The sequence below is a fragment of the Nematostella vectensis genome, chromosome 4 (assembly GCF_932526225.1).
Source record: "Nematostella vectensis chromosome 4, jaNemVect1.1, whole genome shotgun sequence".
Classification (NCBI taxonomy): Eukaryota; Metazoa; Cnidaria; class Anthozoa; order Actiniaria; family Edwardsiidae; genus Nematostella; species Nematostella vectensis.
Window position 1 is genome coordinate 12,630,979 of NC_064037.1, and position 22,224 is coordinate 12,653,202.

Consider the following 22,224-nt stretch of genomic DNA (forward strand, 5'->3'; position numbering starts at 1 on the left):
CGAACACGCTAACCGATTGCGACAGAGAAACTTGGATTGACATTCAATTAAATTCGTGGTATTACATGGTTTCTATCATTATTTTTGAAGGAGTTTTTTATCATGCCAAAAAAATATCCTTTCGTCCCTGGGTGGGCTTGAACCACCATCCTTTAGGTTAACAGCGGAACGCGCTAACCGATTGCGCCACAGAAACTTGGATTGACACTAAATTAAATTCGTGGTATTACATAGGTTCTATCATTACTATTGAAGGAGATTTTTTGTCATGCCAAAAAAAATATCCTTTCGTCCCTGGGTGGGCTTGAACCACCAACCTTTCGGTTAACAGCCGAACGCGCTAACCGATTGCGCCACAGAGACTTTGATAGACACTAAATTAAATTAGTGGTATTACATGGTTTCTGTTATTACATTTGAAGCAGTTTTATCATGCCAAAAAAATATCCTTTCGTCCCTGGATGGGCTTGAACCACCGACCTTTTGGTTAACAGCCGAACGCGCTAACCGATTGCAACACAGAGACTTGGATGTACACTAAATTAAATTCGTGGCATTAAATGGTTTCTGTCATTACTTTTGAAGCAGTTTTTTATCATGCCAAAAAAATATCCTTTCGTCCCTGGGTGGGCTTGAGCCACCAACCTTTCAGTTAACAGCCGAACGCGCTATACGATTGCGCCACAGAAACTTGGATTGACACTAAATTAAATTCGTGGTATTACATGGTTTCTATCATTACTTTTGAAGCAGTTTTTTATCATGCCAAAAAAACATCCTTTCGTCCCTGGGTGGGCTTGAACCACCAACCTTTCGGTTAACAGCCGAACGGGCTAACCGATTGCGCCACAGAGACTTGGATGTACACTAAATTAAATTCGTGGCATTACATGGTTTCTGTCATTACTTTTTAAGCAGATTTTTATCATGCCAAAAAAATACCCTTTCGTCCCTTCGTGGGCTTGAATCACCAACCTTTCGGTTAACAGCCGAACGCGCTAACCGATTGCGCCAGAGAAACTTGGATTGACATTAAATTAAATTCGTTGTATTACAAGGTTTCTATCATTACCTTTGAAGGAGTTTTTTATCATGCCAAAAAAATATCCGGCCTTTCGTTCCTTCGTGGGCTTGAACCACCAACCTTTAGGTTAACAGCCGAACGCGCTAACCGATTGCGCCTCAGAAACTTGGATTGACACTAAATTAAATTCGTGGTATTACATGGGTTCTATCATTACTATTGAAGGAGATTTTTTGTCATGCCAAAAAAAAATATCCTTTCGTCCCTGGGTGGGCTTGAACCACCAACCTTTCGGTTAACAGCCGAACGCGCTAACCGATTGCTCCACAGTGACTTTGATAGACACTAAATTAAATTAGTGGTATTACATGGTTTCTGTTATTACATTTGAAGCAGTTTTATCATGCCAAAAAAATATCCTTTCGTCCCTGGATGGGCTTAACATCAGACCTTTTGGTTAACAGCCGAACGCGCTAACCGATTGCAACACAGAGACTTGGATGTACACTAAATTAAATTCGTGGCATTAAATGGTTTCTGTCATTACTTTTGAAGCAGTTTTTTATCATGCTGAAAAAATACCCTTTCGCCCCTGGGTGGGCTTGAACCACCAACGTTTCTGTTAGCAGCAGAATGCGCTAACCGATTGCGCCGCAGAAACTTGCATTGACACTAAATTAAATTCGTGGTATTACATGGTTTCTATCATTACATTTGAAGCATTTTATATCACGCCAAAAAAATATCCTTTCGTCCCTGGGTGGGCTTGAACCACCGACCTTTTGGTTAACAGCCGAACGCGCTAACCGATTGCAACACAGAGACTTGGATGTACACTAAATTACATTCGTGGCATTAAATGGTTTCTGTCATTACTTTTGAAGCAGTTTTTTATCATGCCAAAAAAAATATCCTTTCGTCCCTGGGTGGGCTTGAGCCACCAACCTTTCAGTTAACAGCCGAACGCGCTATACGATTGCGCCACAGAAACTTGGATTGACACTAAATTAAATTCGTGGTATTACATGGTTTCTATCATTACTTTTGAAGCAGTTTTTTATCATGCCAAAAAAACATCCTTTCGTCCCTGGGTGGGCTTGAACCACCAACCTTTCGGTTAACAGCCGAACGGGCTAACCGATTGCGCCACAGAGACTTGGATGTACACTAAATTAAATTCGTGGCATTACATGGTTTCTGTCATTACTTTTTAAGCAGATTTTTATCATGCCAAAAAAATACCCTTTCGTCCCTTCGTGGGCTTGAATCACCAACCTTTCGGTTAACAGCCGAACGCGCTAACCGATTGCGCCAGAGAAACTTGGATTGACATTAAATTAAATTCGTTGTATTACATGGTTTCTATCATTACCTTTGAAGGAGTTTTTTATCATGCCAAAAAAATATCCGGCCTTTCGTTCCTTCGTGGGCTTGAACCACCAACCTTTAGGTTAACAGCCGAACGCGCTAACCGATTGCGCCTCAGAAACTTGGATTGACACTAAATTAAATTCGTGGTATTACATGGGTTCTATCATTACTATTGAAGGAGATTTTTTGTCATGCCAAAAAAAAATATCCTTTCGTCCCTGGGTGGGCTTGAACCACCAACCTTTCGGTTAACAGCCGAACGCGCTAACCGATTGCTCCACAGTGACTTTGATAGACACTAAATTAAATTAGTGGTATTACATGGTTTCTGTTATTACATTTGAAGCAGTTTTATCATGCCAAAAAAATATCCTTTCGTCCCTGGATGGGCTTAACATCAGACCTTTTGGTTAACAGCCGAACGCGCTAACCGATTGCAACACAGAGACTTGGATGTACACTAAATTAAATTCGTGGCATTAAATGGTTTCTGTCATTACTTTTGAAGCAGTTTTTTATCATGCTAAAAAAATACCCTTTCGCCCCTGGGTGGGCTTGAACCACCAACGTTTCTGTTAGCAGCAGAATGCGCTAACCGATTGCGCCGCAGAAACTTGGATTGACACTAAATTAAATTCGTGGTATTACATGGTTTCTATCATTACATTTGAAGCATTTTATATCACGCCAAAAAAATATCCTTTCGTCCCTGGGTGGGCTTGAACCACCGACCTTTTGGTTAACAGCCGAACGCGCTAACCGATTGCAACACAGAGACTTGGATGTACACTAAATTACATTCGTGGCATTAAATGGTTTCTGTCATTACTTTTGAAGCAGTTTTTTATCATGCCAAAAAAAATATCCTTTCGTCCCTGGGTGGGCTTGAGCCACCAACCTTTCAGTTAACAGCCGAACGCGCTATACGATTGCGCCACAGAAACTTGGATTGACACTAAATTAAATTCGTGGTATTACATGGTTTCTATCATTACTTTTGAAGCAGTTTTTTATCATGCCAAAAAAACATCCTTTCGTCCCTGGGTGGGATTGAACCACCAACCTTTCGGTTAACAGCCGAACGCGCTAACCGATTGCGCCACAGAGACTTGGATGTAAACTAAATTAAATTCGTGGCATTACATGGTTTCTGTCATTACTTTTTAAGCAGATTTTTATCATGCCAAAAAAATACCCTTTCGTCCCTTCGTGGGCTTGAACCACCAACCTTTCGGTTAACAGCCGAACGCGCTAACCGATTGCGCCACAGAAACTTGGATTGACACTAAATTAAATTCGTGGTATTACATGGGTTCTATCATTACTATTGAAGGATATTTTTTGTCATGCCAAAAAAAATATCCTTTCGTCCCTGGGTGGGCTTGAACCACCAACCTTTCGGTTAACAGCCGAACGCGCTAACCGATTGCGCCCCAGAGACTTTGATAGACACTAAATTAAATTAGTGGTATTACATGGTTTCTGTTATTACATTTGAAGCAGTTTTATCATGCCAAAAAAAATATCCTTTCGTCCCTGGATGGGCTTGAACCACCGACCTTTTGGTTAACAGCCGAACGCGCTAACCGATTGCAACACAGAGACTTGGATGTACACTAAATTAAATTCGTGGCATTAAATGGTTTCTGTCATTACTTTTGAAGCAGTTTTTTATCATGCCAAAAAATTACCCTTTAGTCCCTGGGTGGGCTTGAACCACCAACGTTTCGGTTAACAGTCGAACGCGCTAACCAATTGCGCTACAGAAACTTGGATTTACAGTAAATTAAATTCGTGGTATTACATGGGTTCTATCATTACATTTGAAGCATTTTATATCATGCCAAAAAAAATATCCTTTCGTCCCTGAGTGGGCTTGAACCACCGACCTTTTGGTTAACAGCCGAACGCGCTAACCGATTGCAACACAGAGACTTGGATGTACACTAAATTAAATTCGTGGCATTAAATGGTTTCTGTCAATACTTTTGAAGCAGTTTTTTTATCATGCCAAAAAAATACCCTTTCGCCCCTGGGTGGGCTTGAAACACCAACGTTTCTGTTAACAGCAGAACGCGCTAACCGATTGCGCCACAGAAACTTGGATTGACACTAAATTAAATTCGTGGTATTACATGGGTTCTATCATTACTATTGAAGGAGATTTTTTGTCATGCCAAAAAAAATATCCTATCGTCCCTGGGTGTGCTTGAACCACCGACCTTTTGGTTAACAGCCGAACGCGCTAACCGATTGCGCCACAGAGACTTGGATGTGCACTAAATTAAATTCGTGGCATTACATGGTTTCTGTCATTAGTTTTGAAGCAGTTTTTTATTATGCCAAAAAAAATACCTTTTCGTCCCTTCGTGGGCTTGAACCACCAACCTTTCGGTTAACGCGCTAACCGATTGCGCCAGAGAAACTTGGATTGACATTCAATTAAATTCGTGGTATTACATGGTTTCTATCATTACTTTTGAAGCAGTTTTTTATCATGCCAAAAAAAATAACCTTTCGTCCCTGGGTGGGCTTGAACTACCAACCTTTCGGTTAACAGCCGAACGCGCTAACCGATTGCGCCACAGAGACTTTGATAGACACTAAATTAAATTCGTGGTATTACATGGTTTCTGTTATTACATTTGAAGCAGTTTTATCATGCCAAAAAAATATCCTTTCGTCCCTGGATGGGCTTGAACCACCGACCTTTTGGTTAAGAGCCGAACGCGCTAACCGATTGCAACACAGAGACTTGGATGTACACTAAATTAAATTCGTGGCATTAAATGGTTTCTGTCATTACTTTTGAAGCAGTTTTTTATCATGCCAAAAAAATACCCTTTAGTCCCTGGGTGGGCTTGAACCACCAATGTTTCGGTTAACAGTAGAACGCGCTAACCAATTGCGCCACAGAAACTTGGATTTACACTAAATTAAATTCGTGGTATTACATGGGTTCTATCATTACATTTGAAGCATTTTATATCATGCCAAAAAAATATCCTTTCGTCCCTGGGTGGGCTTGAACCACCGACCTTTTGGTTAACAGCCGAACGCGCTAACCGATTGCAACACAGAGACTTGGATGTACACTAAATTAAATTCGTGGCATTAAATGGTTTCTGTCAATACTTTTGAAGCAGTTTTTTATCATGCCAAAAAAATACCCTTTCGCCCCTGGGTGGGCTTGAACCACCAACGTTTCTGTTAACAGCAGAACGCGCTAACCGATTGCGCCACAGAAACTTGGATTGACACTAAATTAAATTCGTGGTATTACATGGGTTCTATCATTACTATTGAAGGAGATTTTTTGTCATGCCAAAAAAAATATCCTTTCGTCCCTGGGTGGGCTTGAACCACCAACCTTTCGGTTAACAGCCGAACGCTCTAACCGATTGCGCCACAGAGACTTTGATAGACACTAAATTAAATTAGTGGTATTACATGGTTTCTGTTATTACATTTGAAGCAGTTTTATCATGCCAAAAAAATATCCTTTCGTCCCTGGATGGGCTTGAACCACCGACCTTTTGGTTAACAGCCGAACGCGCTAACCGATTGCAACACAGAGACTTGGATGTACACTGAATTAAATTCGTGGCATTAAATGGTTTCTGTCATTACTTTTGAAGCAGTTTTTTATCATGCCAAAAAAATACCCTTTAGTCCCTGGGTGGGCTTGAACCACCAACGTTTCGGTTAACAGTCGAACGCGCTAACCAATTGCGCCACAGAAACTTGGATTTACACTAAATTAAATTCGTGGTATTACATGGTTTCTATCATTACATTTGAAGCATTTTATATCATGCCAAAAAAATATCCTTTCGTCCCTGGGTGGGCTTGAACCACCGACCTTTTGGTTAACAGCCGAACGCGCTAACCGATTGCAACACAGAGACTTGGATGTACACTAAATTACATTCGTGGCATTAAATGGTTTCTGTCATTACTTTTGAAGCAGTTTTTTATCATGCCAAAAAAATATCCTTTCGTCCATGGGTGGGCTTGAGCCACCAACATTTCAGTTAACAGCCGAACGCGCTATACGATTGCGCCACAGAAACTTGGATTGACACTAAATTAAATTCGTGGTATTACATGGTTTCTATCATTACTTTTGAAGCAGTTTTTTATCATGCCAAAAAAACATCCTTTCGTCCCTGGGTGGGCTTGAACCACCAACCTTTCGGTTAACAGCCGAACGCGCTAACCGATTGCGCCACAGAGACTTGGATGTACACTAAATTAAATTCGTGGCATTACATGTTTCTGTCATTACTTTTTAAGCAGATTTTTATAATGCCAAAAAAATACCCTTTCGTCCCTTCGTGGGCTTGAACCACCAACCTTTCGGTTAACAGCCGAACGCGCTAACCGATTGCGCCAGAGAAACTTGGATTGACATTAAATTAAATTCGTTGTATTACATGGTTTCTATCATTACCTTTGAAGGAGTTTTTTATCATGCCAAAAAAATATCCGGCCTTTCGTCCCTTCGTGGGCTTGAACCACCAACCTTTAGGTTAACAGCCGAACGCGCTAACCGATTGCGCCACAAAAACTTGGATTGACATTCAATTAAATTTGTGGTATTACATGGTTTCTATCATTACTTTTGAAGCAGTTTTTTATCATGCCAAAAAAAATATCCTTTCGTCCCTGGGTGGGCTTGAACCACCAACCTTTCGGTTAACAGCCGAACGCGCTAACCGATTGCGCCACAGAGACTTTGATAGACAATAAATTAAATTAGTGGTATTACATGGTTTCTGTTATTACATTTGAAGCAGTTTTATCATGCCAAAAAAATATCCTTTCGTCCCTGGATGGGCTTGAACCACCGACCTTTTGGTTAAGAGCCGAACGCTCTAACCGATTGCAACACAGAGACTTGGATGTACACTAAATTAAATTCGTGGCATTAAATGGTTTCTGTCATTACTTTTGAAGCAGTTTTTTATCATGCCAAAAAAATACCCTTTAGTACCTGGGTGGGCTTGAACCACCAACGTTTCGGTTAACAGTCGAACGCGCTAACCAATTGCGCCACAGAAACTTGGATTTACACTAAATTAAATTCGTGGTATTACATGGGTTCTATCATTACATTTGAAGCATTTTATATCATGCCAAAAAAATATCCTTTCGTCAATGGGTGGGCTTGAACCACCGACCTTTTGGTTAACAGCCGAACGCGCTAACCGATTGCAACACAGAGACTTGGATGTACACTAAATTAAATTCGTGGCATTAAATAATTTCTGTCAATACTTTTGAAGCAGTTTTTTATCATGCCATAAAAAATACCTTTTCGTCCCTTCGTGGGCTTGAACCACCAACCTTTTGGTTAACGCGCTAACCGATTGCGCCAGAGAAACTTGGATTGACATTCAATTAAATTCGTGGTATTACATGGTTTCTATCATTACTTTTGAAGCAGTTTTTTATCATGCCAAAAAAACATCCTTTCGTCCATAAGGGGGCTTGAACCACCAACCTTTCGGTTAACAGCCAAACGCGCTAACCGATTGCGCCACAGAGACTTGGATGTACACTAAATTAAATTCGTGGCATTACATGGATTCTGTCATTACTTTTTAAGCAGATTTTTATCATGCCAAAAAAATACCCTTTCGTCCCCTCGTGGGCTTGAACCACCAACCTTTATGTTAACAGCCGAACGCGCTAACCGATTGCGCCAGAGAAACTTGGATTGACATTAAATTAAATTCGTGGTATTACATGGTTTCTATCATTACCTTTGAAGGAGTTTTTTATCATGCCAAAAAAATATCCGGCCTTTCGTCCCTTCGTGGGCTTGAACCACCAACCTTTCGGTTAAAATCCGAACGCGATAACCGATTGCGCCATAGAAACTTGGATTTACACTAAATTAAATTCGTTGTATTACATGGTTTCTATCATTACTATTGAAGGAGTTTTTTTTCATGCCAAAAATATACTTTCGTCCCTGGGTTGGCTTGAACCACCAACCTTTCGGTTAACAGCCGAACGCGCTAACCGATTGCCCCAAAGAGACTTGGATGTACACTAAATTAAATGCGTGGCATTACATGGTTTCTGTCATTACTTTTTAAGCAGTTTTTTTATCATGCCAAAAAAACATCTTTTCGTCCCTGGGTGGGCTTGAACCACCAACCTTTCGGTTAACAGCCGAACGCGCTAACCGATTGCGCCACAGAGACTTGGATGTACACTAAATTAAATTCGTGGCATTACATGGTTTCTGTCATTACTTTTTAAGCAGTTTTTTATCATGCCAAAAAAATACCCTTACGTCCCTTCGTGGGCTTGAACCACCAACCTTCCGGTTAACAGGCGAACGCGCTAACCGATTGCGCAAGAGAAACTTGGATTGACATTCAATTAAATTCGTGGCATTAAATGGTTTCTGTCATTACTTTTGAAGCAGTTTTTTATCATGCCAAAAAAATACCCTTTCGTCCCTGGGTGGGCTTGAACCACCAACGTTTCTGTTAACAGCCGAACGCGCTAACCGATTGCGCCACAGAAACTTGGATTGACACTAAATTAAATTCGTGGTATTACATGGTTTCTATCATTACATTTGAAGCATTTTATATCATGCCAAAAAAATATCCTTTCGTCCCTGGGTGGGCTTGAACCACCGACCTTTTGGTTAACAGCCGAACGCGCTAACCGATTGCAACACAGAGACTTGGATGTACACTAAATTACATTTGTGTCATTAAATGGTTTCTGTCATTACTTTTGAAGCATTTTTTTATCATGCCAAAAAAATATCCTTTCGTCCCTGGGTGGGCTTGAACCACCAACCTTTCGGTTAACAGCCGAACGCGCTAACCGATTGCGCCACAGAGACTTGGATGTACACTAAATTAAATTCGTGGCATTACATGGTTTCTGTCATTACTTTTTAAGCAGTCTTTAATCATGCCAAAAAAATACCCTTTCGTCCCTGGGTGGGCTTGAACCACCAACCTTTCGGTTAACAGCCGAACGCGCTAACAGATTGCGCCAGAGAAACTTGGATTGACATTCAATTAAATTCGTGGTATTACATGGTTTCTATCATTACTTTCGAAGGAGTTATTTATCATGCCAAAAAAATATCCGGCCTTTCGTCCCTTCGTGGGCTTGAACCACCAACCTTTCGGTTAACAGCCGAACGCGATAACCGATTGCGCCACAGAAACTTGGATTGACACTAAATTAAATTCGTGGTATTACATGGGTTCTATCATTGCATTTGAAGCATTTTATATCATGCCAAAAAAATATCCTTTAGTCCCTGGATGGGCTTGAACCACCGACCTTTTGGTTAACAGCCGAACGCGCTAACCGATTGCAACACAGAGACTTGGATGTACACTAAATTAAATTCGTGGCATTAAATGGTTTCTGTCATTACTTTTGAAGCAGTTTTTTATCATGCCAAAAAAATACCCTTTAGTCCCTGGGTGGGCTTTAACCACCGTCGTTTCGGTTAACAGTCGAACGCGCTAACCAATTGCGCCACAGAAACTTGGATTGACACTAAATTAAATTCGTGGTATTACATGGTTTCTATCATTACTTTTGAAGCAGTTTTTTATCATTCCAAAAAAACATCCTTTCGTCCCTGGGTGGGCTTGAACCACCAACCTTTCGGTTAACAGCCGAACGCGCTAACCGATTGCGCCACAGAGACTTGGATGTACACTAAATTAAATTCGTGTCATTACATGGTTTCTGTCATTACTTTTTAAGCAGTTTTTTATCATGCCAAAAAAACATCCTTTCGTCCCTGGGTGGGCTTGAACCACCAACCTTTCGGTTAACAGCCGAACGCGCTAACCGATTGCGCCACAGAGACTTGGATGTACACTAAATTAAATTCGTGGCATTACATGGTTTCTGTCATTATTTTTTAAGCAGATTTTTATCATGCCAAAAAAATACCCTTTCGTCCCTTCTTGGGCTTGAACCACCAACCTTTCGGTTAACAGCCGAACGCGCTAACCGATTGCGCCAGAGAAACTTCGATTGACATTAAATTAAATTCGTTGTATTACATGGTTTCTATCATTACCTTTGAAGGAGTTTTCTATCATGCCAAAAAAATATCCGGCCTTTCGTCCCTTTCTGGGCTTGAACCACCAACCTTTAGGTTAACAGCCGAACGCGCTAACCGATTGCGCCACAGAAACTTGGATTGACACTAAATTAAATTCGTGGTATTACATGGGTTCTATCATTACTATTGAAGGAGATTTTTTGTCATGCCAAAAAAAATATCCTTTCGTCCCTGGGTGGGCTTGAACCACCAACCTTTCGGTTAACAGCCGAACGCGCTAACCGATTGCGCCACAGAGACTTTGATAGACACTAAATTAAATTAGTGGTATTACATTCTTTCTGTTATTACATTTTAAGCAGTTTTATCATGCCAAAAAAATATCCTTTCGTCCCTGGATGGGCTTGAACCACCGACCTTTTGGTTAACAGCCGAACGCGCTAACCGATTGCAACACAAAGACTTGGATGTACACTAAATTAAATTCGTGGCATTAAATGGTTTCTGTCATTACTTTTGAAGCAGTTTTTTATCTTGCCAAAAACATACCCTTTAGTCCCTGGGTGGGCTTGAACCACCAACGTTTCGGTTAACAGTCGAACGCGCTAACCAATTGCTCCACAGAAACTTGGATTTACACTAAATTAAATTCGTGGTATTACATGGGTTCTATCATTACATTTGAAGCATTTTATATCATGCCAAAAAAATATCCTTTCGTCCCTGGGTGGGCTTGAACCACCGACCTTTTGGTTAACAGCCGAAAGTGCTAACCGATTGCAACACAGAGACTTGGATGTACACTAAATTAAATTCGTGGCATTAAATGGTTTCTGTCATTACTTTTGAAGCAGTTTTTTATCATGCCAAAAAAATACCCTTTCGCCCCTGGGTGGGCTTGAACCACCAACGTTTCTGTTAACAGCAGAATGCGCTAACCGATTGCGCCGCAGAAACTTGGATTGACACTAAATTAAATTCGTGGTATTACATGGTTTCTATCATTACATTTGAAGCATTTTATATCATGCCAAAAAAATATCCTTTCGTCCCTGGGTGGGCTTGAACCACCGACCTTTTGCTTAACAGCCGAACGCGCTAACCGATTGCAACACAGAGACTTGGATGTACACTAAATTACATTCGTGGCATTAAATGGTTTCTGTCATTACTTTTGAAGCAGTTTTTTATCATGCCAAAAAAATACCCTTTAGTCCCTGGGTGGGCTTGAACCACCAACGTTTCGGTTAACAGTCGAACGCGCTAACCAATTGCGCCACAAAAACTTGGATTTACACTAAATTAAATTCGTGGTATTACATGGGTTCTATCATTACATTTGAAGCATTTTATATCATGCCAAAAAAATATCCTTTCGTCCCTGGGTGGGCTTGAACCACCGACCTTTTGGTTAACAGCCGAAAGTGCTAACCGATTGCAACACATAGACTTGGATGTACACTAAATTACATTCGTGGCATTAAATGGTTTCTGTCATTACTTTTGAAGCAGTTTTTTATCATGCCAAAAAATATCCTTTCGTCCCTGGGTGGGCTTGAGCCACCAACCTTTCAGTTAACAGCCGAACGCGCTATACGATTGCGCCACAGAAACTTGGATTGACACTAAATTAAATTCGTGGTATTACATGGTTTCTATCATTACTTTTGAAGCAGTTTTTTATCATGCCAAAAAAATACCCTTACGTCCCTTCGTGGGCTTGAACCACCAACCTTCCGGTTAACAGGCGAACGCGCTAACCGATTGCGCCAGAGAAACTTGGATTGACATTCAATTAAATTCGTGGCATTAAATGGTTTCTGTCATTACTTTTGAAGCAGTTTTTTATCATGCCAAAAAAATACCCTTTCGTCCCTGGGTGGGCTTGAACCACCAACGTTTCTGTTAACAGCCGAACGCGCTAACCGATTGCGCCACAGAAACTTGGATTGACACTAAATTAAATTCGTGGTATTACATGGTTTCTATCATTACATTTGAAGCATTTTATATCATGCCAAAAAAATATCCTTTCGTCCCTGGGTGGGCTTGAACCACCGACCTTTTGGTTAACAGCCGAACGCGCTAACCGATTGCAACACAGAGACTTGGATGTACACTAAATTACATTTGTGTCATTAAATGGTTTCTGTCATTACTTTTGAAGCATTTTTTTATCATGCCAAAAAAATATCCTTTCGTCCCTGGGTGGGCTTGAACCACCAACCTTTCGGTTAACAGCCGAACGGGCTAACCGATTGCGCCACAGAGACTTGGATGTACACTAAATTAAATTCGTGGAATTACATGGTTTCTGTCATTACTTTTTAAGCAGATTTTTATCATGCCAAAAAAATACCCTTTCGTCCCTTCGTGGGCTTGAATCACCAACCTTTCGGTTAACAGCCGAACGCGCTAACCGATTGCGCCAGAGAAACTTGGATTGACATTAAATTAAATTCGTTGTTTTACATGGTTTCTATCATTACCTTTGAAGGAGTTTTTTATCATGCCAAAAAAATATCCGGCCTTTCGTTCCTTCGTGGGCTTGAACCACCAACCTTTAGGTTAACAGCCGAACGCGCTAACCGATTGCGCCTCAGAAACTTGGATTGACACTAAATTAAATTCGTGGTATTACATGGGTTCTATCATTACTATTGAAGGAGATTTTTTGTCATGCCAAAAAAAAAATATCCTTTCGTCCCTGGGTGGGCTTGAACCACCAACCTTTCGGTTAACAGCCGAACGCGCTAACCGATTGCTCCACAGTGACTTTGATAGACACTAAATTAAATTAGTGGTATTACATGGTTTCTGTTATTACATTTGAAGCAGTTTTATCATGCCAAAAAAATATCCTTTCGTCCCTGGATGGGCTTAACATCAGACCTTTTGGTTAACAGCCGAACGCGCTAACCGATTGCAACACAGAGACTTGGATGTACACTAAATTAAATTCGTGGCATTAAATGGTTTCTGTCATTACTTTTGAAGCAGTTTTTTATCATGCTAAAAAAATACCCTTTCGCCCCTGGGTGGGCTTGAACCACCAACGTTTCTGTTAACAGCAGAATGCGCTAACCGATTGCGCCGCAGAAACTTGGATTGACACTAAATTAAATTCGTGGTATTACATGGTTTCTATCATTACATTTGAAGCATTTTATATCACGCCAAAAAAATATCCTTTCGTCCCTGGGTGGGCTTGAACCACCGACCTTTTGGTTAACAGCCGAACGCGCTAACCGATTGCAACACAGAGACTTGGATGTACACTAAATTACATTCGTGGCATTAAATGGTTTCTGTCATTACTTTTGAAGCAGTTTTTTATCATGCCAAAAAAATATCCTTTCGTCCCTGGGTGGGCTTGAGCCACCAACCTTTCAGTTAACAGCCGAACGCGCTATACGATTGCGCCACAGAAACTTGGATTGACACTAAATTAAATTCGTGGTATTACATGGTTTCTATTATTACTTTTGAAGCAGTTTTTTATCATGCCAAAAAAACATCCTTTCGTCCCTGGGTGGGCTTGAACCACCAACCTTTCGGTTAACAGCCGAACGCGCTAACCGATTGCGCCACAGAGACTTGGATGTAAACTAAATTAAATTCGTGGCATTACATGGTTTCTGTCATTACTTTTTAAGCAGATTTTTATCATGCCAAAAAAATACCCTTTCGTCCCTTCGTGGGCTTGAACCACCAACCTTTCGGTTAACAGCCGAACGCGCTAACCGATTGCGCCAGAGAAACTTGGATTGACATTAAATTAAATTCGTTGTATTACATGGTTTCTATCATTACCTTTGAAGGAGTTTTTTATCATGCCAAAAAAATATCCGGCCTTTCGTCCCTTCGTGGGCTTGAACCACCAACCTTTAGGTTACCAGCCGAACGCGCTAACCGATTGCGCCACAGAAACTTGGATTGACACTAAATTAAATTCGTGGTATTACATGGGTTCTATCATTACTATTGAAGGATATTTTTTGTCATGCCAAAAAAAATATCCTTTCGTCCCTGGGTGGGCTTGAACCACCAACCTTTCGGTTAACAGCCAAACGCGCTAACCGATTGCGCCACAGAGACTTTGATAGACACTAAATTAAATTAGTGGTATTACATGGTTTCTGTTATAACATTTGAAGCAGTTTTATCATGCCAAAAAAAATATCCTTTCGTCCCTGGATGGGCTTGAACCACCGACCTTTTGGTTAACAGCCGAACGCGCTAACCGATTGCAACACAGAGACTTGGATGTACACTAAATTAAATTCGTGGCATTAAATGGTTTCTGTCAATACTTTTGAAGCAGTTTTTTATCATGCCAAAAAAATACCCTTTCGCCCCTGGGTGGGCTTGAACCACCAACGTTTCTGTTAACAGCAGAACGCGCTAACCGATTGCGCCACAGAAACTTGGATTGACACTAAATTAAATTCGTGGTATTACATGGGTTCTATCATTACTATTGAAGGAGATTTTTTGTCATGCCAAAAAAAATATCCTTTCGTCCCTGGGTGGGCTTGAACCACCAACCTTTCGGTTAACAGCCGAACGCGCTAACCGATTGCGCCACAGAGACTTTGATAGACACTAAATTAAATTAGTGGTATTACATGGTTTCTGTTATTACATTTGAAGCAGTTTTATCATGCCAAAAAAATATCCTTTCGTCCCTGGATGGGCTTGAACCACCGACCTTTTGGTTAACAGCCGAACGCGCTAACCGATTGCAACACAGAGACTTGGATGTACACTGAATTAAATTCGTGGCATTAAATGGTTTCTGTCATTACTTTTGAAGCAGTTTTTTATCATGCCAAAAAAATACCCTTTAGTCCCTGGGTGGGCTTGAACCACCAACGTTTCGGTTAACAGTCGAACGCGCTAATCAATTGCGCCACAGAAACTTGGACTTACACTAAATTAAATTCGTGGTATTACATGGGTTCTATCATTACATTTGAAGCATTTTATATCATGCCAAAAAAATATCCTTTCGTCCCTGGGTGGGCTTGAACCACCGACCTTTTGGTTAACAGCCGAACGCGCTAACCGATTGCAACACAGAGACTTGGATGTACACTAAATTAAATTCGTGGCATTAAATGGTTTCTGTCATTACTTTTTAAGCAGATTTTTATAATGCCAAAAAAATACCCTTTCGTCCCTTCGTGGGCTTGAACCACCAACCTTTCGGTTAACAGCCGAACGCGCTAACCGATTGCGCCAGAGAAACTTGGATTGACATTAAATTAAATTCGTTGTATTACATGGTTTCTATCATTACCTTTGAAGGAGTTTTTTATCATGCCAAAACAAATATCCTTTCGTCCCTGGGTGGGCTTGAACCACCAACCTTTCGGTTAACAGCCGAACGCGCTAACCGATTGCGCCACAGAGACTTTGATAGACACTAAATTAAATTAGTGGTATTACATGGTTTCTGTTATTACATTTGAAGCAGTTTTATCATGCCAAAAAAATATCCTTTCGTCCCTGGATGGGCTTGAACCACCGACCTTTTGGTTAAGAGCCGAACGCTCTAACCGATTGCAACACAGAGACTTGGATGTACACTAAATTAAATTCGTGGCATTAAATGGTTTCTGTCATTACTTTTGAAGCAGTTTTTTATCATGCCAAAAAAATACCCTTTAGTACCTGGGTGGGCTTGAACCACCAACGTTTCGGTTAACAGTCGAATGCGCTAACCAATTGCGCCACAGAAACTTGGATTTACACTAAATTAAATTCGTGGTATTACATGGGTTCTATCATTACATTTGAAGCATTTTATATCATGCCAAAAAAATATCCTTTCGTCCCTGGGTGGGCTTGAACCACCGACCTTTTGGTTAACAGCCGAACGCGCTAACCGATTGCAACACAGAGACTTGGATGTACACTAAATTAAATTCGTGGCATTAAATAGTTTCTGTCAATACTTTTGAAGCAGTTTTTTATCATGCCATAAAAAATACCTTTTCGTCCCTTCGTGGGCTTGAACCACCAACCTTTTGGTTAACGCGCTAACCGTTTGCGCCAGAGAAACTTGGATTGACATTCAATTAAATTCGTGGTATTACATGGTTTCTATCATTACTTTTGAAGCAGTTTTTTATCATGCCAAAAAAACATCCTTTCGTCCCTAAGGGGGCTTGAACCACCAACCTTTCGGTTAACAGCCAAACGCGCTAACCGATTGCGCCACAGAGACTTGGATGTACACTAAATTAAATTCGTGGCATTACATGGATTCTGTCATTACGTTTTAAGCAGATTTTTATCATGCCAAAAAAAATATCCTTTCGTCCCTTCGTGGGCTTGAACCACCAACCTTCCGGTTAACAGCCGAACGCGCTAACCGATTGCGCCAGAGAAACTTGGATTGGCAGTTTTTTATCATGCCAAAAAAACATACTTTCGTCCCTGGGTGGGCTTGAACCACCAACCTTTCGGTTAACAGCCGAACGCGCTAACCGATTGCCCCAAAGAGACTTGGATGTAAACTAAATTAAATTCGTGGCATTACATGGTTTCTGTCATTACTTTTTAAGCAGTTTTTTATCATGCCAAAAAAATACCCTTACGTCCCTTCGTGGGCTTGAACCACCAACCTTCCGGTTAACAGGCGAACGCGCTAACCGATTGCGCCAGAGAAACTTGGATTGACATTCAATTAAATTCGTGGCATTAAATGGTTTCTGTCATTACTTTTGAAGCAGTTTTTTATCATGCCAAAAAAATATCCTTTCGTCCCTGGGTGGGCTTGAACCACCAACGTTTCTGTTAACAGCCGAACGCGCTAACCGATTGCGCCACAGAAACTTGGATTGACACTAAATTAAATTCGTGGTATTACATGGTTTCTATCATTACATTTGAAGCATTTTATATCATGCCAAAAAAATATCCTTTCGTCCCTGGGTGGGCTTGAACCACCGACCTTTTGGTTAACAGCCGAACGCGCTAACCGATTGCAACACAGAGACTTGGATGTACACTAAATTACATTTGTGTCATTAAATGGTTTCTGTCATTACTTTTGAAGCATTTTTTTATCATGCCAAAAAAATATCCTTTCGTCCCTGGGTGGGCTTGAACCACCAACCTTTCGGTTAACAGCCGAACGCGCTAACCGATTGCGCCACAGAGACTTTGATAGACACTAAATTAAATTAGTGGTATTACATGGTTTCTGTTATTACATTTGAAGCAGTTTTATCATGCCAAAAAAATATCCTTTCGTCCCTGGATGGGCTTGAACCACCGACCTTTTGGTTAACAGCCGAACGCGCTAACCGATTGCAACACAGAGACTTGGATGTACACTGAATTAAATTCGTGGCATTAAATGGTTTCTGTCATTACTTTTGAAGCAGTTTTTTTTATCATGCCAAAGAAATACCCTTTCGCCCCTGGGTGGGCTTGAACCACCAACGTTTCTGTTAACAGCAGAACGCGCTAACCGATTGCGCCGCAGAAACTTGGATTGACACTAAATTAAATTCGTGGTATTACATGGTTTCTATCATTACATTTGAAGCATTTTATATCATGCCAAAAAAATATCCTTTCGTCCCTGGGTGGGCTTGAACCACCGACCTTTTGGTTAACAGCCGAACGCGCTAACCGATTGCAACACAGAGACTTGGATGTACACTAAATTACATTCGTGGCATTAAATGGTTTCTGTCATTACTTTTGAAGCAGTTTTTTATCATGCCAAAAAAATATCCTTTCGTCCCTGGGTGGGCTTGAGCCACCAACATTTCAGTTAACAGCCGAACGCGCTATACGATTGCGCCACAGAAACTTGGATTGACACTAAATTAAATTCGTGGTATTACATGGTTTCTATCATTACTTTTGAAGCAGTTTTTTTATCATGCCAAAAAAACATCCTTTCGTCCCTGGGTGGGCTTGAACCACCAACCTTTCGGTTAACAGCCGAACGCGCTAACCGATTGCGCCACAGAGACTTGGATGTACACTAAATTACATTTGTGTCATTAAATGGTTTCTGTCATTACTTTTGAAGCATTTTTTTATCATGCCAAAAAAATATCATTTCGTCCCTGGGTGGGCTTGAACCACCAACCTTTCGGTTAACAGCCGAACGCGCTAACCGATTGCGCCACAGAGACTTTGAACGCGCTAACAGATTGCGCCAGAGAAACTTGGATTGACATTCAATTAAATTCGTGGTATTACATGGTTTCTATCATTACTTTCGAAGGAGTTTTTTATCATGCCAAAAAAATATCCGGCCTTTCGTCCCTTCGTGGGCTTGAACCACCAACCTTTCGGTTAACAGCCGAACGCGAAAACCGATTGCGCCACAGAAACTTGGATTGACACTAAATTAAATTCGTGGTATTACATGGGTTCTATCATTGCATTTGAAGCATTTTATATCATGCCAAAAAAATATCCTTTAGTCCCTGGATGGGCTTGAACCACCGACCTTTTGGTTAACAGCCGAACGCGCTAACCGATTGCAACACAGAGACTTGGATGTACACTAAATTAAATTCGTGGCATTAAATGGTTTCTGTCATTACTTTTGAAGCAGTTTTTTATCATGCCAAAAAAATACCCTTTAGTCCCTGGGTGGGCTTGAACCACCAACGTTTCGGTTAACAGTCGAACGCGCTAACCAATTGCGCCACAGAAACTTGGATTGACACTAAATTTAATTCGTGGTATTACATGGTTTCTATCATTACTTTTGAAGCAGTTTTTTATCATTCCAAAAAAACATCCTTTCGTCCATGGGTGGGCTTGAACCACCAACCTTTCGGTTAACAGCCGAACGCGCTAACCGATTGCGCCACAGAGACTTGGATGTACACTAAATTAAATTCGTGGCATTACATGGTTTCTGTCATTACTTTTTAAGCAGTTTTTTTATCATGCCAAAAAAACATCCTTTCGTCCCTGGGTGGGCTTGAACCACCAACCTTTCGGTTAACAGCCGAACGCGCTAACCGATTGCGCCACAGAGACTTGGATGTACAATAAATTAAATTCGTGGCATTACATGGTTTCTGTCATTATTTTTTAAGCAGATTTTTATCATGCCAAAAAAGTACCCTTTCGTCCCTTCTTGGGCTTGAACCATCAACCTTTCGGTTAACAGCCGAACGCGCTAACCGATTGCGCCAGAGAAACTTCGATTGACATTAAATTAAATTCGTTGTATTACATGGTTTCTATCATTACCTTTGAAGGAGTTTTCTATCATGCCAAAAAAATTTCCGGCCTTTCGTCCCTTTCTGGGCTTGAACCACCAACCTTTAGGTTAACAGCCGAACGCGCTAACCGATTGCGCCACAGAAACTTGGATTGACACTAAATTAAATTCGTGGTATTACATGGGTTCTATCATTACTATTGAAGGAGATTTTTTGTCATGCCAAAAAAATATCCTTTCGTCCCTGGGTGGGCTTGAACCACCAACCTTTCGGTTAACAGCCGAACGCGCTAACCGATTGCGCCACAGAGACTTTGATAGACACTAAATTAAATTAGTGGTATTACATTCTTTCTGTTATTACATTTGAAGCAGTTTTATCATGCCAAAAAAATATCCTTTCGTCCCTGGATGGGCTTGAACCACCGACCTTTTGGTTAACAGCCGAACGCGCTAACCGATTGCAACACAGAGACTTGGATGTACACTAAATTAAATTCGTGGCATTAAATGGTTTCTGTCATTACTTTTGAAGCAGTTTTTTATCTTGCCAAAAACATACCCTTTAGTCCCTGGGTGGGCTTGAACCACCAACGTTTCGGTTGACAGTCGAACGCGCTAACCAATTGCGCCACAGAAACTTGGATTTACACTAAATTAAATTCGTGGTATTACATGGGTTCTATCATTACATTTGAAGCATTTTATATCATGCCAAAAAAATATCCTTTCGTCCCTGGGTGGGCTTGAACCACCGACCTTTTGGTTAACAGCCGAAAGTGCTAACCGATTGCAACACAGAGACTTGGATGTACACTAAATTAAATTCGTGGCATTAAATGGTTTCTGTCATTACTTTTGAAGCAGTTTTTTATCATGCCAAAAAAATACCCTTTCGCCCCTGGGTGGGCTTGAACCACCAACGTTTCTGTTAACAGCAGAATGCGCTAACCGATTGCGCCGCAGAAACTTGGATTGACACTAAATTAAATTCGTGGTATTACATGGTTTCTATCATTACATTTGAAGCATTTTATATCATGCCAAAAAAATATCCTTTCGTCCCTGGGTGGGCTTGAACCACCGACCTTTTGCTTAACAGCCGAACGCGCTAACCGATTGCAACACAGAGACTTGGATGTACACTAAATTACATTCGTGGCATTAAATGGTTTCTGTCATTACTTTTGAAGCATTTTTTTATCATGCCAAAAAAATATCCTTTTGTCCCTGGGTGGGCTTGAACCACCAACCTTTCGGTTAACAGCCGAACGCGCTAACCGATTGCGCCACAGAGACTTTGAACGCGCTAACAGATTGCGCCAGAGAAACTTGGATTGACATTCAATTAAATTCGTGGTATTACATGGTTTCTATCATTACTTTCGAAGGAGTTTTTTATCATGCCAAAAAAATATCCGGCCTTTCGTCCCTTCGTGGGCTTGAACCACCAACCTTTCGGTTAACAGCCGAACGCGAAAACCGATTGCGCCACAGAAACTTGGATTGACACTAAATTAAATTCGTGGTATTACATGGGTTCTATCATTGCATTTGAAGCATTTTATATCATGCCAAAAAAATATCCTTTAGTCCCTGGATGGGCTTGAACCACCGACCTTTTGGTTAACAGCCGAACGCGCTAACCGATTGCAACACAGAGACTTGGATGTACACTAAATTAAATTCGTGGCATTAAATGGTTTCTGTCATTACTTTTGAAGCAGTTTTTTATCATGCCAAAAAAATACCCTTTAGTCCCTGGGTGGGCTTGAACCACCAACGTTTCGGTTAACAGTCGAACGCGCTAACCAATTGCGCCACAGAAACTTGGATTGACACTAAATTTAATTCGTGGTATTACATGGTTTCTATCATTACTTTTGAAGCAGTTTTTTATCATTCCAAAAAAACATCCTTTCGTCCATGGGTGGGCTTGAACCACCAACCTTTCGGTTAACAGCCGAACGCGCTAACCGATTGCGCCACAGAGACTTGGATGTACACTAAATTAAATTCGTGGCATTACATGGTTTCTGTCATTACTTTTTAAGCAGTTTTTTTATCATGCCAAAAAAACATCCTTTCGTCCCTGGGTGGGCTTGAACCACCAACCTTTCGGTTAACAGCCGAACGCGCTAACCGATTGCGCCACAGAGACTTGGATGTACAATAAATTAAATTCGTGGCATTACATGGTTTCTGTCATTATTTTTTAAGCAGATTTTTATCATGCCAAAAAAATACCCTTTCGTCCCTTCTTGGGCTTGAACCATCAACCTTTCGGTTAACAGCCGAACGCGCTAACCGATTGCGCCAGAGAAACTTCGATTGACATTAAATTAAATTCGTTGTATTACATGGTTTCTATCATTACCTTTGAAGGAGTTTTCTATCATGCCAAAAAAATTTCCGGCCTTTCGTCCCTTTCTGGGCTTGAACCACCAACCTTTAGGTTAACAGCCGAACGCGCTAACCGATTGCGCCACAGAAACTTGGATTGACACTAAATTAAATTCGTGGTATTACATGGGTTCTATCATTACTATT

The 22,224-nt window shown here is 40.8% G+C and overlaps 37 non-coding genes across 37 annotated transcripts; all 37 read right to left on the reverse strand.

The window, feature by feature from the left end:
- Positions 1-289: 289 nt before the first annotated feature.
- On the reverse strand, positions 290-363 carry Trnan-guu. The gene has a single exon. It is a non-coding gene; the product is annotated as a tRNA-Asn (tRNA).
- Positions 364-782: 419 nt separating this feature from the next.
- On the reverse strand, positions 783-856 carry Trnan-guu. The gene has a single exon. It is a non-coding gene; the product is annotated as a tRNA-Asn (tRNA).
- Positions 857-2,106: 1,250 nt separating this feature from the next.
- On the reverse strand, positions 2,107-2,180 carry Trnan-guu. The gene has a single exon. It is a non-coding gene; the product is annotated as a tRNA-Asn (tRNA).
- A 1,250-nt stretch (positions 2,181-3,430) lies between these two features.
- On the reverse strand, positions 3,431-3,504 carry Trnan-guu. Its single transcript has one exon. It is a non-coding gene; the product is annotated as a tRNA-Asn (tRNA).
- Positions 3,505-3,762: 258 nt separating this feature from the next.
- Positions 3,763-3,836, reverse strand: Trnan-guu. Its single transcript has one exon. It is a non-coding gene; the product is annotated as a tRNA-Asn (tRNA).
- Positions 3,837-4,091: 255 nt separating this feature from the next.
- On the reverse strand, positions 4,092-4,165 carry Trnan-guu. The gene has a single exon. It is a non-coding gene; the product is annotated as a tRNA-Asn (tRNA).
- A 424-nt stretch (positions 4,166-4,589) lies between these two features.
- Positions 4,590-4,663, reverse strand: Trnan-guu. The gene has a single exon. It is a non-coding gene; the product is annotated as a tRNA-Asn (tRNA).
- Positions 4,664-4,913: 250 nt separating this feature from the next.
- Trnan-guu lies at positions 4,914-4,987 on the reverse strand. The gene has a single exon. It is a non-coding gene; the product is annotated as a tRNA-Asn (tRNA).
- Positions 4,988-5,076: 89 nt separating this feature from the next.
- On the reverse strand, positions 5,077-5,150 carry Trnak-cuu. Its single transcript has one exon. It is a non-coding gene; the product is annotated as a tRNA-Lys (tRNA).
- A 587-nt stretch (positions 5,151-5,737) lies between these two features.
- Positions 5,738-5,811, reverse strand: Trnan-guu. Its single transcript has one exon. It is a non-coding gene; the product is annotated as a tRNA-Asn (tRNA).
- Positions 5,812-6,065: 254 nt separating this feature from the next.
- On the reverse strand, positions 6,066-6,139 carry Trnan-guu. The gene has a single exon. It is a non-coding gene; the product is annotated as a tRNA-Asn (tRNA).
- A 420-nt stretch (positions 6,140-6,559) lies between these two features.
- On the reverse strand, positions 6,560-6,633 carry Trnan-guu. The gene has a single exon. It is a non-coding gene; the product is annotated as a tRNA-Asn (tRNA).
- A 425-nt stretch (positions 6,634-7,058) lies between these two features.
- Trnan-guu lies at positions 7,059-7,132 on the reverse strand. The gene has a single exon. It is a non-coding gene; the product is annotated as a tRNA-Asn (tRNA).
- Positions 7,133-8,536: 1,404 nt separating this feature from the next.
- Positions 8,537-8,610, reverse strand: Trnan-guu. Its single transcript has one exon. It is a non-coding gene; the product is annotated as a tRNA-Asn (tRNA).
- A 585-nt stretch (positions 8,611-9,195) lies between these two features.
- On the reverse strand, positions 9,196-9,269 carry Trnan-guu. The gene has a single exon. It is a non-coding gene; the product is annotated as a tRNA-Asn (tRNA).
- Positions 9,270-10,023: 754 nt separating this feature from the next.
- Positions 10,024-10,097, reverse strand: Trnan-guu. Its single transcript has one exon. It is a non-coding gene; the product is annotated as a tRNA-Asn (tRNA).
- A 91-nt stretch (positions 10,098-10,188) lies between these two features.
- On the reverse strand, positions 10,189-10,262 carry Trnan-guu. The gene has a single exon. It is a non-coding gene; the product is annotated as a tRNA-Asn (tRNA).
- Positions 10,263-10,689: 427 nt separating this feature from the next.
- On the reverse strand, positions 10,690-10,763 carry Trnan-guu. Its single transcript has one exon. It is a non-coding gene; the product is annotated as a tRNA-Asn (tRNA).
- A 418-nt stretch (positions 10,764-11,181) lies between these two features.
- On the reverse strand, positions 11,182-11,255 carry Trnan-guu. The gene has a single exon. It is a non-coding gene; the product is annotated as a tRNA-Asn (tRNA).
- A 1,407-nt stretch (positions 11,256-12,662) lies between these two features.
- On the reverse strand, positions 12,663-12,736 carry Trnan-guu. Its single transcript has one exon. It is a non-coding gene; the product is annotated as a tRNA-Asn (tRNA).
- A 1,250-nt stretch (positions 12,737-13,986) lies between these two features.
- On the reverse strand, positions 13,987-14,060 carry Trnan-guu. The gene has a single exon. It is a non-coding gene; the product is annotated as a tRNA-Asn (tRNA).
- Positions 14,061-14,487: 427 nt separating this feature from the next.
- Positions 14,488-14,561, reverse strand: Trnan-guu. Its single transcript has one exon. It is a non-coding gene; the product is annotated as a tRNA-Asn (tRNA).
- A 422-nt stretch (positions 14,562-14,983) lies between these two features.
- Trnan-guu lies at positions 14,984-15,057 on the reverse strand. Its single transcript has one exon. It is a non-coding gene; the product is annotated as a tRNA-Asn (tRNA).
- Positions 15,058-15,806: 749 nt separating this feature from the next.
- Positions 15,807-15,880, reverse strand: Trnan-guu. The gene has a single exon. It is a non-coding gene; the product is annotated as a tRNA-Asn (tRNA).
- Positions 15,881-17,561: 1,681 nt separating this feature from the next.
- On the reverse strand, positions 17,562-17,635 carry Trnan-guu. Its single transcript has one exon. It is a non-coding gene; the product is annotated as a tRNA-Asn (tRNA).
- Positions 17,636-18,386: 751 nt separating this feature from the next.
- Trnan-guu lies at positions 18,387-18,460 on the reverse strand. Its single transcript has one exon. It is a non-coding gene; the product is annotated as a tRNA-Asn (tRNA).
- Positions 18,461-18,551: 91 nt separating this feature from the next.
- On the reverse strand, positions 18,552-18,625 carry Trnan-guu. Its single transcript has one exon. It is a non-coding gene; the product is annotated as a tRNA-Asn (tRNA).
- A 457-nt stretch (positions 18,626-19,082) lies between these two features.
- Positions 19,083-19,156, reverse strand: Trnan-guu. The gene has a single exon. It is a non-coding gene; the product is annotated as a tRNA-Asn (tRNA).
- Positions 19,157-19,247: 91 nt separating this feature from the next.
- On the reverse strand, positions 19,248-19,321 carry Trnan-guu. Its single transcript has one exon. It is a non-coding gene; the product is annotated as a tRNA-Asn (tRNA).
- Positions 19,322-19,413: 92 nt separating this feature from the next.
- Trnan-guu lies at positions 19,414-19,487 on the reverse strand. Its single transcript has one exon. It is a non-coding gene; the product is annotated as a tRNA-Asn (tRNA).
- Positions 19,488-19,913: 426 nt separating this feature from the next.
- On the reverse strand, positions 19,914-19,987 carry Trnan-guu. The gene has a single exon. It is a non-coding gene; the product is annotated as a tRNA-Asn (tRNA).
- Positions 19,988-20,241: 254 nt separating this feature from the next.
- Positions 20,242-20,315, reverse strand: Trnad-guc. The gene has a single exon. It is a non-coding gene; the product is annotated as a tRNA-Asp (tRNA).
- Positions 20,316-20,405: 90 nt separating this feature from the next.
- Trnan-guu lies at positions 20,406-20,479 on the reverse strand. The gene has a single exon. It is a non-coding gene; the product is annotated as a tRNA-Asn (tRNA).
- Positions 20,480-20,899: 420 nt separating this feature from the next.
- Positions 20,900-20,973, reverse strand: Trnan-guu. The gene has a single exon. It is a non-coding gene; the product is annotated as a tRNA-Asn (tRNA).
- Positions 20,974-21,430: 457 nt separating this feature from the next.
- On the reverse strand, positions 21,431-21,504 carry Trnan-guu. The gene has a single exon. It is a non-coding gene; the product is annotated as a tRNA-Asn (tRNA).
- A 91-nt stretch (positions 21,505-21,595) lies between these two features.
- On the reverse strand, positions 21,596-21,669 carry Trnan-guu. Its single transcript has one exon. It is a non-coding gene; the product is annotated as a tRNA-Asn (tRNA).
- Positions 21,670-21,761: 92 nt separating this feature from the next.
- Trnan-guu lies at positions 21,762-21,835 on the reverse strand. The gene has a single exon. It is a non-coding gene; the product is annotated as a tRNA-Asn (tRNA).
- Between the last annotated feature and the right edge of the window lie 389 nt (positions 21,836-22,224).